At 38.1% G+C, this 13,539-nt stretch overlaps 1 protein-coding gene across 1 annotated transcript in view; it reads left to right on the top strand.

Annotated features, from left to right (window-relative positions):
* The window catches only part of LOC124161153 (RYamide receptor), a 657,512-nt gene that overhangs the window by 27,279 nt on the left and 616,694 nt on the right, over window positions 1–13,539 (top strand). The gene's annotated exons all lie outside the window — the stretch shown is intronic.

The following is a 13,539-nucleotide window of genomic DNA, read 5'->3' as shown; positions in this document are numbered from 1 at the left end:
ATGGCTCTGTATAATACGTTGAGACATTCAAATGCGGATACTTTGACAGAAAGTTCTTGAGTATTATAATCCTCATATTCTTAGTTTTTCTTGCAAATGTTATAAAAATTAGTCAACAAAGAAAAACTCACATATGGTAATGAATGGTCTGTAATTCATCGAAATAGTTTTTTTCCCCGAATACTTTTTCAATTTTGGCAATTCAATTTGAGAAGAATGTATCATAATATTAGAGGAAGATTGGAGGCATTCGAGATGTGGGTATGGAGAAGAATGGAGGAGGTGAAATTGACAGAGAGGGAGAGGAACGACAGGACATGGTGTGTGAGGAGAGGCAGATTTTAGATGAGATACGGAGAAGCAGAAGGTATGGATGGAGGGAGTACTTAGCGGGGAGGGGATGTTGAAAACGGTGTTAGAGGGTAGAATGTTAGGTAAATGGGGGAGGGGAAGGAAGAGAATAGGATTTTTAGGTAGATTGAAAGGGAGAAGGACTTACAGTAAATTGAAGAAGACAGAGATGGAAGGAAAGGGAGGCTCCCAGATTACTTCTTTGGTACTCCATGGAAACCTACCTTAAATGGTAGAATGCTATAATAGTAATATTAATAATAATAATAATAATAATAATAATTTTAAATTTTTTTTAATACTTGCTTGCAATTTTAAATACTTGCCGGATTGTCAGAAAATTTTTCAAAATAGAGTAAAGAGACGAGAGTACTTGGTGATACCCGTACCTCGCCTACAACCAGCAAAAATGCTGTGAAAACATAAAAAAAATATAAAATAATAATAATAATGATATCACGGTATTTCTTCCTTTATGTGTTGTGCGTCGGAGTGTCACATTGCAGGCTGTGAAAACTGGTTATTTACTCGTCAGTCTACCATCAATGTCATTATTTCTTAAGGTCCGTACCTTCAATCAAGTTTCTTCCCCTATTCTATCACGTAACGCAATTCTCTTTCCCTCTCTATGTTTCCACTTTATTTTCCTTCACATTTTTTACATATACTACTTCCTTAACCCTTCGTGTTGAGAGTTTTCTCTTCACTAATTTTATCCCTTAATCTCACATTTCCTCCTTTTGTCACAATCATTTATCCTTCTTTTATTCATCATTTTCCTCTTCACTTTGAGGGCAGAAAGGCTGATGGCAGTTTTCTGTTATAGTGCACTCATCCTTAACGTTCTAAAACAAGGTCTCAGTCATTAATAAGGCCATGGAACCCTTCTGAATATATTAATAGGTGTTTCCGTGAGTTTACTCAAGGGATTTTGAAATTGATAAGCGCTGAGCTCATCTACCATCAATTAACGTCTCTTTCCCCATTCCTGAAAAACCGTTGCTTAAGTTCGTTTTAGTTTTATTCCCCCGCATTTTTCATAGGAACTTAACGAAGCACAGATTAATGTTTCCACAAAATCGTTTACAGTTAAAAGAAGCGACAAATGTTATTAAGTGAATGCTTTAACCATCATCAGGTTACACTTATGCTATAAGGATACTTTCTATCTCTTGGCTTTCATGTTTACCTCTGAAGCGAGTGCTTAACCCCTGTATATTAATATTTATGCAAGATATCTTTGCCAAGACTATCGTTACATTTTGATCAACGCTTTTCATAGAAAGCATTGGAGTGGTAGCTATTTATGAGAATCCTTTCAGAAATAAACTAAATAAGATAATAATGCTACCATGAGAAAGTAGTACTGTAGTGCAGCAACAATTGAAACAGATGAAAACACTTCTTTTAGATATGAAACTCTTTCGAGAACCAGAACTCAAAGTCTTACTAATATGTTGTTGATTTAGATCAACTAGTTTTAAGCTCCATCACAGAAAACACAAAGTGGATTATTTATCAATATTAGAAAAGATGCTATAAATGTTATTGATGTTTGATGTTCTTTGATTTTTGAAGCTCTGAGCGAGTAAAAAAACTGCATTTTACATTATCAAAACCTCGGCGGCAAGAAATGGGGATAAATTGACTCTATCCTGGTGGTAAGTACTGCTTATTATTAACAGTTTTTAGCATTGAAAATTTTGGGTTGATATTCGTTAGCTACTAACGATTTGATCGTTGGATTATTCTTCCTCATAGGATAATCCTCCTAAGTTGTTAGAACAGCAATGGCTGATGCCTGGTTCCGCTGATGGTAAGACCCGCCCGCCTTTGTGACGGTGCGGGATTCCTCGTCCCTTCCCTTCCTATCCTATCCTGACCCAGCGCCCTGATTATGTAACTGTGAGAAGGGTGAGAGCGATGTCGTTGCCAGGGGCAACGCGATTCCCACGACGGAAGGTGATAGCAGCGATTATGAAAAATAATAGATTACGTTATCACACATCTAAAAGTAATACTACACTTTCCCCATAACTTTACCATAATACGAGTACTTAATTATAATATTATCTATTGGCGAAGCGAAGTACTTAGCTTTGAACTGCCTCCATTTTATGTTTTAGTTGTTTGTTATTGTTATTTCAAACTCTCCGCAGACGACGTATTCTCGGACAGAGATGTGTCGAAGGATTTCATTGGCTCTTCAGATTTCTCAATGATACCAACCTCACGCGCTCGTACCTGTATGATACGCGCGATGACGGTGGCTTACATGATCGCGTGATACAGCGGAACGTGATAGGAGAACGTGATGGTCATCTCTCGCCGTCGTCGCTGTCACATTTACATAATCGAGGTGCAGGAGGCGTCGTCGTCGGGCTCCTATCGCGGCGGCGCCTCCTTCCCTTCTCCTTTCTGTCCTCCCCCTTCTGGGTGCAGAGGTAAAAAGCTCGCGTTTACAGACCCTGCCCCAGGAGTGTATCCTTGCGAGCCCACCCTAGGGTTTCGTTCCATTTGATAATCGTTGGCCTTTGACAGTCTTAATCAATAACTACGACCAGCCAAAACTAGGTCCACGTCACGCTTCTAACGGGGATCTAATTACAAGTTGGATACCAATGATAGCGCAGCATTGGAATTCAAAATGGATTTATGTATAATACATTTTTGTCTTCCTTATGACATATAAGTATTACTTTTGGTCCATGAAGTCAGCAGGAAGGACATGCCTAGCCGGCCGCCGCTAGCAACCTTCTACCCCCAAACCCTTGTTTGGGTTGTACGGAATTGCCGATATGCAATTTCCTTGCTTTGTTTATCCGCCGTTCGATCGATACCATTGTTTTCCTAGAAATCAATACATATAGAACAGAATTCCAAACTTATCATGACGCCAAAACGGTAGCGAGATGATCTAGGAAAATTGCCAAGTTTAAAGATTATTTTCGATTATTAACATTGGTAAGCAAAGTTTTCCACTTTTAAGATTCTCAAAACAACTCAATCGGAGGCATGAAGGCCTGATGAAGGCAATCGTCTAAGGATAAGTGAAGGGAAATACAAGAAAAGAACGGCCCCAGATGAGTTACGTTTGAGACTAGTTATTAAGGATGTAAAAAAGAATAAATACGTGAATGTGAAAACGTTAGCAGATAGCATTGCTGTGTGGAGATGTGCTTCGAACCAATCCTCGGATTGTTGACTTGCGAAGACGAGGCAAAGTTGATTTTTATAGGGAAGGTTAATGATTTTATATGATTACAGCCCAATTTTCCCATATGGGAACAGATATATAAAAAATCATGAAAATCGTATTTCTTATCTATGATTACTCTTATAGCTTCTGCTATGTAAATAAACTATAGAAATATTTTTTAAAGTGAATCGCCTTATTTGTGAATACATTGATCGTTAATTATGCCTTCTCAAATATTGGCTATTTTCATCACCTCGGTAGTGAGTCTGCCGTTTATTCTATATTTTCCCTACTCGCTCCCCAGTGACAAATGCTGATTTACTCAAAAGGTCAATAATTAGATATTACGACATTAAACTTAGTTTTTTGGTCTAGTGAATAATTATTTTTCAAGCGATAGCAAAACTTTTTGGTGTGTTCCCATTCGGGAATATGGTTGAAAACGCTTTTAAAAATTTTTGTTCGGGTTTTCTTTCATTATATCTCTTAATTAGTTGTAAAATAAATAGAATAAGCAAAAAATGAAAAAAAAAACAGTTGGTAAGTTAGTCCTGTCTTTAAAGGGCTAAGCCTATTATATTTTACTATGATTCATTCCACTGTCAATACGACTAAATTTATGAATATCATTGAATATATATTGAACGACGTCGGTAACTTGTAATAATGTTCACTTCTACTTAGGATAAGACAAATTAAATATATATGTTAAGAAATTTCACACTTATCTGTACATTTACAAAGGACCGGACCTGCCATCTTATATTTCCCTTGACACTTAATGATTGTGGTTAATGGAATCTCTATCGCCCTCATATCCTAGAGTCATTCTCTGGCTTTTAGAAACATTGGAAAGTGTTGCTAGCACAGGGACTCGGCCGTGAAGAATGACCGCGTATCACAGGGATGGGATTCCTTGACCCTGGAGAAATCCTTAATGGTCTTCCACGCCAATATTTTTGGTTAGAAGCACCTCAAAGATCCTCCTCCAACTTTACTCTACCTCTCAGGTATTGGAATGGTGGGTATAAAATACATTTATTTCCCGCAGAATAGTCCTCTTTATCAAATATACTATTTCTTCTTCGGCTAAATTTATGGCCCACTAACTTCATTCCACCCATGAAACCTGATTTATTCATGACCTTACTTTTCCTTTTGGACTTTATTTTTGAGTATTATCAAAATTTTAAACTATTACAAATTATGCCGACCTTGGTAGACAATCTGGATCAAATTTTTAATATACTATATATATTGTAAAAAAACGCGATCGTAACATTTTTATGTAAAAATATTGTATATAGTTGTTATCTTTGTATTTTACATTGTTCTTATGTTTTTTTCTTTCATAGCCCTGATGATGATTTAAAATAAATCGAAACGTTGGCTATAACTTGTTTTCATAAAATACGTTGACCTAAACTCCAGGAAATATTACAACAAATATACTATAGAAGACCCTGGTACAGGGGTGCCGACTTACAAAAAATATTGGGTGGGCCCAAACCGGGGATCTTGCCCCGGGAAATTTTATAAGTAGTGAGTTTTAAGTTTTTTAATCATTTTAGAAGTCATATGATCAAAAGTAGAACCCTGATAACTCGAATCTCGATATCTGGACACTCCGGGAAAATCGACAAGCCTGACACCTTTTTCCCTCACACCCATAACGAATTTTTGAGGGGGCTCGTGCCCCCTCAGGCCCCATGGAGTAGGCGCCAGTGCCCTGGTATAATAATTGGGTTCAGAATCAATGAAAATAAAGCCAATATTTGAAAATCCTCAGCTTATTCTTGGCAGATCAATGTTCTCTTGAATACATAAGACATGGGAGCAATGGCTTTAATTAACTAGGATTCATATTTTATAGGAAAACTATAGTGTGTGATGAGTGCAAATATAAGCGTGATGGAACTTGTAAATGAACCTCACCTCAAAATATACCCACAGCTAAGAACTTTCTTTCAAACTGAATATTTATAAAATCGTGATATAGGCAAAGGCAACTTAAGGGAGTAGGACGTGGAATTAATCACAATACGATGAGTTAATCCATAGGAAATTTAGAAAAAGAAGACATTAAGAAATATATGGCCCAATGGTGTTACGGTTGGTATGATTTGGTAATAGGGAAGAAACTAAAATAGAAATAAAGGAAAAATACATTATTCAAGACAAGATAGAAGGGATCAGGAAGATAAGTAGACCTCGTGAGAGATTCTACTAACTTGGTTGAAATGAAACCTCCGCAAAACTTGTCCTCGAGAAAGTAATGCGGTGATATATTGGATTTTATTTTTTATCATAATGAAATTGTTAAGAACATTAAGAACGACTTGATGAGACGCAATTTCAAGAGCATATTTTGAAACTTACATGATAATGGCATGTAATTCATTTATCGAGCAAATATTTTAGGCATGTTTTTCAGGTAGAAGCAATAATGATAAACGTGATATTCCTAAACAATGAAATTTTGTTATTCTTGATCGCGATCTTTGTAAATATTTTCGATTTAGAACCTATATGATTTGAATGAATCTGTAAAATTTTGTATGAATCAATTAAGTTTTACCCGTGTCGCGAGTCATTTAAATATCAACACAATGTGAGTGAAAATACGGAAGTCATGGAATTTAGTCCATATTAGCACTGTTGGTTGATAATTGGAAAATCATTTTCATAACTTTTAAATAACTTAAGTTTAACGATTTTGATAGACTGTAGGGGGCATAGAATATTTTAAGTAATTTTCACTGGGTGACACTGAAATTTCTTGAATTCTTTCCAGAATCCAAAACCCCGAAAATATTAACAAAAGTTTACCCTTACGGGATCACTTATCACCTCGGGGGTTGAGATTTTATGCTTCTAAATTCGTCGTAGAAAATAAAACTCGGAACAGTTCAGAACAGGAAGTTTATGTAGCTGTCGACTAATTTCGATGACTATAACGTCATTCTCAAGACAAACAGAATATAGAGGATGACGCTATAACCGTCGAAACTAGTCGACAGCAAAATATAATTTGTGTTAATGTTCTCTCTTTTTTCCACCATAAATATCTCCTCGTTTTACCATGTCACGCCAAAATCAGTTGATTCCTTCCTAATTCAGTTTAAAATGGGTAGAACTTGAGTTTTTTCCTTTTTCTGCCGAAGCCAATGCACTGTCACTGAGCGACTAAAGTTTTGGCGCTTGAAGACATTCGTCTTACCCATGTTGCTTGTTATTTTATGCACTGGTTGTGGCATTGGTGATACCAAGGTATTGACGCAACATTACCTTGCATGTAGAAGCTTTTTCGCACTTAAGCCGAATTCTATTTTGTTCTCTGTGTACAGGTGTAAAATAAAAGAGGAGCTTCCGTAACAAAAGAAATCAATCTCTTATCCCCCACAGAAAGGCGTTTCCTGGCCTTAAGCCGTCTTCCGAATGAAAACACTCTCCGCAAACCCTGTTGCCTCATCTATATTCCGCCTGATTCAATTAAACCGGCTGCCGCTAGCAACCTTCTCCCCCCCAAACCCTTGTTTGGATTGTACGGAATTGCCGATATGCAATTTCCTTACTTTGTTTATCCGCCGCACGGTCGATACCGTTGCTTTCCTAGAAAGCAGTATTTGTAGTACAGAATGGCATGCTTATCACGACGTCAAAACGGTAGCGAGATGATCTAGGAAAAATATGCTCATTTTTGCTTAGGAGTACTTATTTTCTTCTCTTTACCGGTCGACGGAGTAAAAAATGAGGAAAATTACCAGCAATGGACGCAGCTAGAAAGAAACAATTCGTAGAATAGCGTAGCCGAAGAGTTTCTACAAAAAAATAAGCGTACAGCTTAGAGTATTAGAATAGAAGGAAGGAAAGAATTTATCAGATGCTACGTATGGAGAATGTTTCCCTATGGAAGCGAGACTTGGATGTTAAAAGCAGCAGAGAAGTCAGTACAGGAAACATTGAAAATGTGGTTCTACCAAAGAATGATGGAGATAAAATGCATCGACCGTGTGAGTAATGTGCAAGTGCTAAGAAGAGAGGGAGAAAAGAGAAGATTTAATAAAAGCATTAATGAGAAGGTAGGACAACTAAGTTGGCCTCATTTTCTACATCTACGTCTACTAGGTACCGTGCAAGTCACCACCATGGTTGAGTGGCACGGGTAATTCCACACCAGGCATGTAGCACGCATTCTAGACACGCGCTCGCTTGCCAGACAGAGGCAAGACACTTTATGCGGCATGATGGCTTGATGAAAACAATCGTAGAGGGGCAGGATGAAGGGAATAAGGGCAAGGGACGTTCACGAATGAGTTTCATAGGACAGGTTATCACGATCTAAAAGAGATTATTATTGAAATATGTCGCAATGAGAAGGCTAGTGGATAGTAGACAGGAATGGCGAGCTGCGTCAAACCAGTATTATGATTGTTGATTTTCATGGTTTTTTGAATAGTTAAGCCAATTCGTTTATTCCCCTCAAATTATAGATTGAAGAGCAATTTATCCCGATATCATTGCTAGCGTTTCCCAAATTTTCCCAAAAAACTCTAGAGGACGTGAGGTAACCTTGTAGGTAGAGCTCTTGACAACTCAACTCAAATTTCAAATGCATTCATATCTCGGGTGAAGTCGTTTTATTATTATTATCTCAGTATTCTACCGATTAAAGTGGGTTTTCATCCAGTATTTGAGAAGTACTCTGGCAGTCTCCCCTACCTTAATAGATATCCCTCTTCAATTCACAAAAAGGCCTACCCTCCATTCCATCTAATAATTCAATAGGGTAGTTTCCCTCATCAAAGAAAACGAAAGGCATTGATTACGTTTCGTTACCCACCATTAGTGTATTCATAATATACAAATTATTTGGTTTTAGTTATCCCAGTTCAGACGAACGGCAATGGTCTATTTTAACCGCATTTGAAGAAGGCCAGATTGGCGCCCATGCGATGCCACTTCACGTGACGTCACAGGGACATAGATTCTATACGAGTAGATAGGATTTTTAAATCGTGTGAGATTACCAATGCATGCATGAGGCACGAAGCTCAGGGAAACATTAATAACCTATTAAAATTACCTATGGTCGGAAAGTTAGCCTTCGCGTTTTCGCGAGCTTGAAAATATTCACTTTTCATTTAATCGCGAAAAATATATACCGTCATTTAAAAATCTAAAAGCGTGAAATATGTACTCTAGGAGTATTTCTCAGAAATCTTTCGATTTAGACAATAAAAAAATAATAGGAAACCACCCTATTCTTTTCCTTTCTCTCTCTTGCTTGACTAACGTTCTAACCTCTAACATTGTTTTCAACATCCCCTCTCTGCTTAGTACTCCCACCATCCATTCGTACTTAGGTGGACAAAATAACAATGCAGTAGTACTTGGTTTTTATTATTGAAGTATTCTACCGATTATTTACAAGGAGTACTAAAGAAGCATTTCGGCAGCCTCCTTATCCTTCATGTAATTTCCTCTCCAATTCACGTACAGGCCCACTCCCCTTAATTCCATCAAATAATCCTGTTCTCTTCCTCCAACTCCCTTGTTTACCCAAAATTTTACCCTATAACAAAGTTTTCAACATCCCCTCCCGACTATGTACTCGCTCCATCAATATTATCTGTTTCCCTAGTATCTCTTCTACAACCTTCCTCTCCTCTTCCACAATTTCAAGCTCTTCATCGTCCTTGGACACATAGGAAGAAAAAACGAAACATCGCGGTTTTAGTTGGCCCCTTCGAAAGGAAGAGGCCCCATTACCCTGAATGCTAGGATTTCACTCACCTGCGGCTTAGTATGGTGTGAACTCTGCCTTCAACTGTTCTAAACAAAGTGCGGATTGAGTTACTGAGAGAGTGAGTAATCTGTCTTTCTACAGCTCGTAATTTTTCTCAATCCATGCTATAATTTCATTGGCTTAGTTAACGTGGACATATATTTCAAGGATAATCATGAGGATCTAATCTTATAAATCAATTTTAAAAGCGGATATAGCTATTGTTTGCGGCCAATGTCATAAAAAGTTGGGTGTTTATGTTGAGTTCGGTGTTACGAAAAGTTAGGTGCTTAGTTAAGGTGTTGGGTTTATGTTAAGTTTCGATTGAAGCTTTCAAACTTCACCAGACAAAAATAATCGAACTGTGAGGAGGCCTAGGGAGAGGGACTGGCTCCGTTACCCTGAATGTGCGTTATAACACATCTGTAGTTAAGTATAAGGTGGGCTCTAGCCTCACCTACCTTAGTTTTGAAACATTGAGAAAGTCAGGTGGACTCACTAGTGGGTGCGGAGTAGTTTTCTTACGTGCTAATTAAATTAAGTTTAACGTTGATATGAATTAACATTTAGCTCACTCATTGTATCTGAGTGGTCTAAATACGATAATTATGAGAATCATTTTTCCAACATATGGGAATCAACAATGAAATTGATTTACTGATTAAGTAATCTACCAGAAAATCATGCATAAGTACATTTGGAATTGTAAATTATATTTTCAAGGATTTTTACCTGGTAACTTCACCTTGAAAATGACATCGTACCGAAACTATGGTCGGTAGCGGACTTATATATGAAAATTTGGAAATTTAAATTTCTTTTTTTCTTATTTTGTCATAGATATATCGCATTTCCACCACATTTTTTTCCATTTCTGGTCGCCACGTCTTGCCTTCTGAGTATTCTCGCGATTTTTTCCGTGGTTCCATCCACGTAAGGCAATATGACGCACAGGTTTTTATTAATAGCTGTAGTGCGGGCTCCTCAGAGGTCCTTTTCAGGGGCCGTAGATGTCTTCTCTTCTACCTTTCTGGCTGTCTTGAGGATATTTTTTACACTGAAGCCGTTATTTTGGAAGGTCTTGATGAGGTGGCATTTCTCCTTGGCGAGCGATGAAGAGTCCGAAACTGAGTAGGCCGGATGGCAGTGTCTCTGAACCACTCCAATTTATTTTGGGTGATGGTGAGAATTTGCATTTAGGTACTGGTCCGTGTGGGTCTTTTTTTCGGTAGATGGAGTGGCCAAGTGTTCCATCTTCTCATTTCGTGATCAGGACATCCAGGAAGGCCATAGAGTTCTTTTCTTCGACCTCCAGAAAACAACACTGCCTTATATTTCTTATTTTATCGTAGATGTATCGCATTCCCACCACGTCAAGCCGAAAACGATTTCATGCGCTTTTACCTGAAGTTACTGAGGCGTGAGCGCTATTCTCTCCTATTCAAATTATATTTCTGAAGAATGCCTCTTTAACATCAAGTTGAATTTCTTTTGTTTATATTCATGTTTAGCCTAATTCTTATAATTATTGTTATTTTTATTGATGCACATGTGGACAAATGGTCAACTAAATTTAGAATTGTGCTAAATCACAGTGATATCCTAAAGATATGGTTTCTTTAAAAAATGTTTGTTTGACATAATTGTCATAACGTATTATCACCTTAAATTCTTGTAATTAGTATGTTACATCTAAGTGCGATTATTTATTTTTTGTTGAAAATATTGTATTTTTTTCATGGTCTTGGCGATCTCCACTGGTTGCATTTTTCTGTAATTATATTTATTTACTATTTTACTTATATTTATCTATCAAGTTGGAAATGTAGAAAGCTGTACTTTTATTTTCTCATGGGCCCCAGGGCCTACGAAAATAAACGACATAATTATTATTATATTGGTCCTGTATAGCAGAGCGGATGATTTACTAAAAGAGGTTCGGTCAGCATTCCAATTCAATTCTATAACATTTCCTCCATTTTAAAAGAGAGAAACTATGCATCGATTGGCAAGATCTCATGCTTTTCCGGCGAATATATTCGAAAAAGGCTATTCGGGCTTCCAGCCGGGAGACTATGGAGAGAAATGAAATGCTATGGAGAGAGACCACCCGACTGGAAGCCCGAATAGCCTTTTTCGAGTATGCATCGACTCAATGATATAAACTGCACTCCGTGGTGGATACTACTCTTCGGAGTGAAAATTCAATAGATCCGATCGGTGATCGGAGGGGCACACGTGGAAGTAAAATCAGATCGCAAATCTCCCAGAAGTTCCGGGAATACTGCAAACCGATTCCGCAAACGAAGTACGTGCCGTAACAACGACCCTTGCCGGGCCGGGCCGGATTCTCTATTTTACGTAGGAGGGAGGTTTGGGAGTTGGAAATTGAATGTCGGGTCAACAACGGGCCCAACTAGTACGAGTGCTGCATTTCAACCTGGAAATTAGGGCAGTTTTCCGCTGCAGTCTGGGAAAATAAGGTGTGTTTTGGAGGTTTACAAATCCCCGTCACCGTTTTAGACACGTGCATTTTCTTCTTAATGACGCCTTTCTAGCATGTCAAACGTTCTCGAGTCGGAATTTCCTCCCGAGCTGTAGAACCATTTGGGTCCTCGTGTAACTTGATCCCTAGTTAGATGTATTTAAACTCTCCTGTTGAAGGTGAGGACAACTGTGGGTTGAAGAAAATGCGGTCTAGATGCAAGAGGCAGATATTATGGCTAATGGTGTAGATTTATTAAATTTCCGCATAAAAAAGGTGGCAAATATAAACTATTTTGCGAAAAACATATTATGATCAAGGGCTACCTTCTACACGGAGAAAAATCGACAGCCTCCTTCCTTTTGCGGATATTTTGATGGCGTCAAGAACTCATTCTGAGTGCTTTATCACTTCTGCTTCTCCCAGGCCTTGTGCATGGGTGCACTTGATGCCTTGTTGGTGTTTGCACCCTTGTAAGTGATTACTTTCCTCAATAAAATATGGTTTCTGGGCATGTGAATAGACCTGATAATTAGTGACGCCTCCGACTCAATTGAAATTGGATAGAATACTTTCGCGTTTTACTATTTTAACTAATGGGGGATGCTGTATGGGGAAGAAAATTTTGCGCCATAATTTATATTTCACTCCTTTATACCGAATTTATTTAATGTAATGCGATTAAGGGTTTGAATGATCGACCATTTATTGTATCTAACCGGCCGTGCTTTATTTTTTAACCCTTTCGATTTTTACGGGAATTTTCGTTTACACCCTCAGGAATCTCAAGTTTATCCCCCCAAGCCCTCCCCCCGCTACACCACTGCTAGTTCATCTATTAATCACTGCGAAAATCTGAAAAAATAGACCCCATTTCAAGTCCGACTAAATAACGGCCTCATTGTATAATTCATGATGGCAAGCGTACTGAATTAATCAGTTCAGCTTATATTTTATCTAATTTTACCTTATCGATTTTAATGTGGTATTCATTGACTATACCCTGGCTGAGATGTTACCCCTTTGTTAAGAGACTTACGTTGATGGCTCCACAAGCCTAGTTTGGTCTGTGAGTTCCTATCACTTCGCCCTGGCCCTGCTACCAATTTCACGGGCGACTTGACGGAAAGTACCCGTGGAGTGCTCAGGAACTAGAGACGAGGCATGACTTGGTTTGATGACGCGACAACAAGAGCATTCATCTCAGGTCTACCGGGTTGAAGGGTTAGCGCCACAGTGACAGAGTGCTGCATTCGCCTAGCCAATTGATCAAAACGGCAAGTCTCTGGTCCAGATAATTGAAGTTTTTCCGGATGGTGACCGTTTTAGCGTCTCTCTTCCATTACTAGGACTCGTTCCTACCACTCCACCGGTCGTATCATGTCTTTGGTCTCGTAACGTATTTCTCGTTTATAACCCACGCTATCGCTTTGAAATTTTTAGAGAAAGTATATTTAGCGATGGAAAAGCTGATTTCGAAAAAAATCGTTGTTCGAATTTTAATAATCAAACATCGAGATTGGAAAAATAGTGTTCAAAATATTTATGCTTACTTCCTACTGGCATATTCTCCATCATCTTACCTGCCAATTGTCACATTCGAAAGTGGATTATCCGACCACCATCATTTATATCAATACGCCCGTCCATTGAATTGATTAAAATTAGATTTTCTGGAAAATTACAGGCAACTGTAACTAAAAAATAAAGTTATGT

This window comes from Ischnura elegans, chromosome 6 (genome assembly GCF_921293095.1).
Source record: "Ischnura elegans chromosome 6, ioIscEleg1.1, whole genome shotgun sequence".
NCBI classification, from domain to species: Eukaryota; Metazoa; Arthropoda; class Insecta; order Odonata; family Coenagrionidae; genus Ischnura; species Ischnura elegans.
Note: the sequence above shows the minus strand (reverse complement) of the source record. Positions and strands in the feature narration are given on the sequence as shown.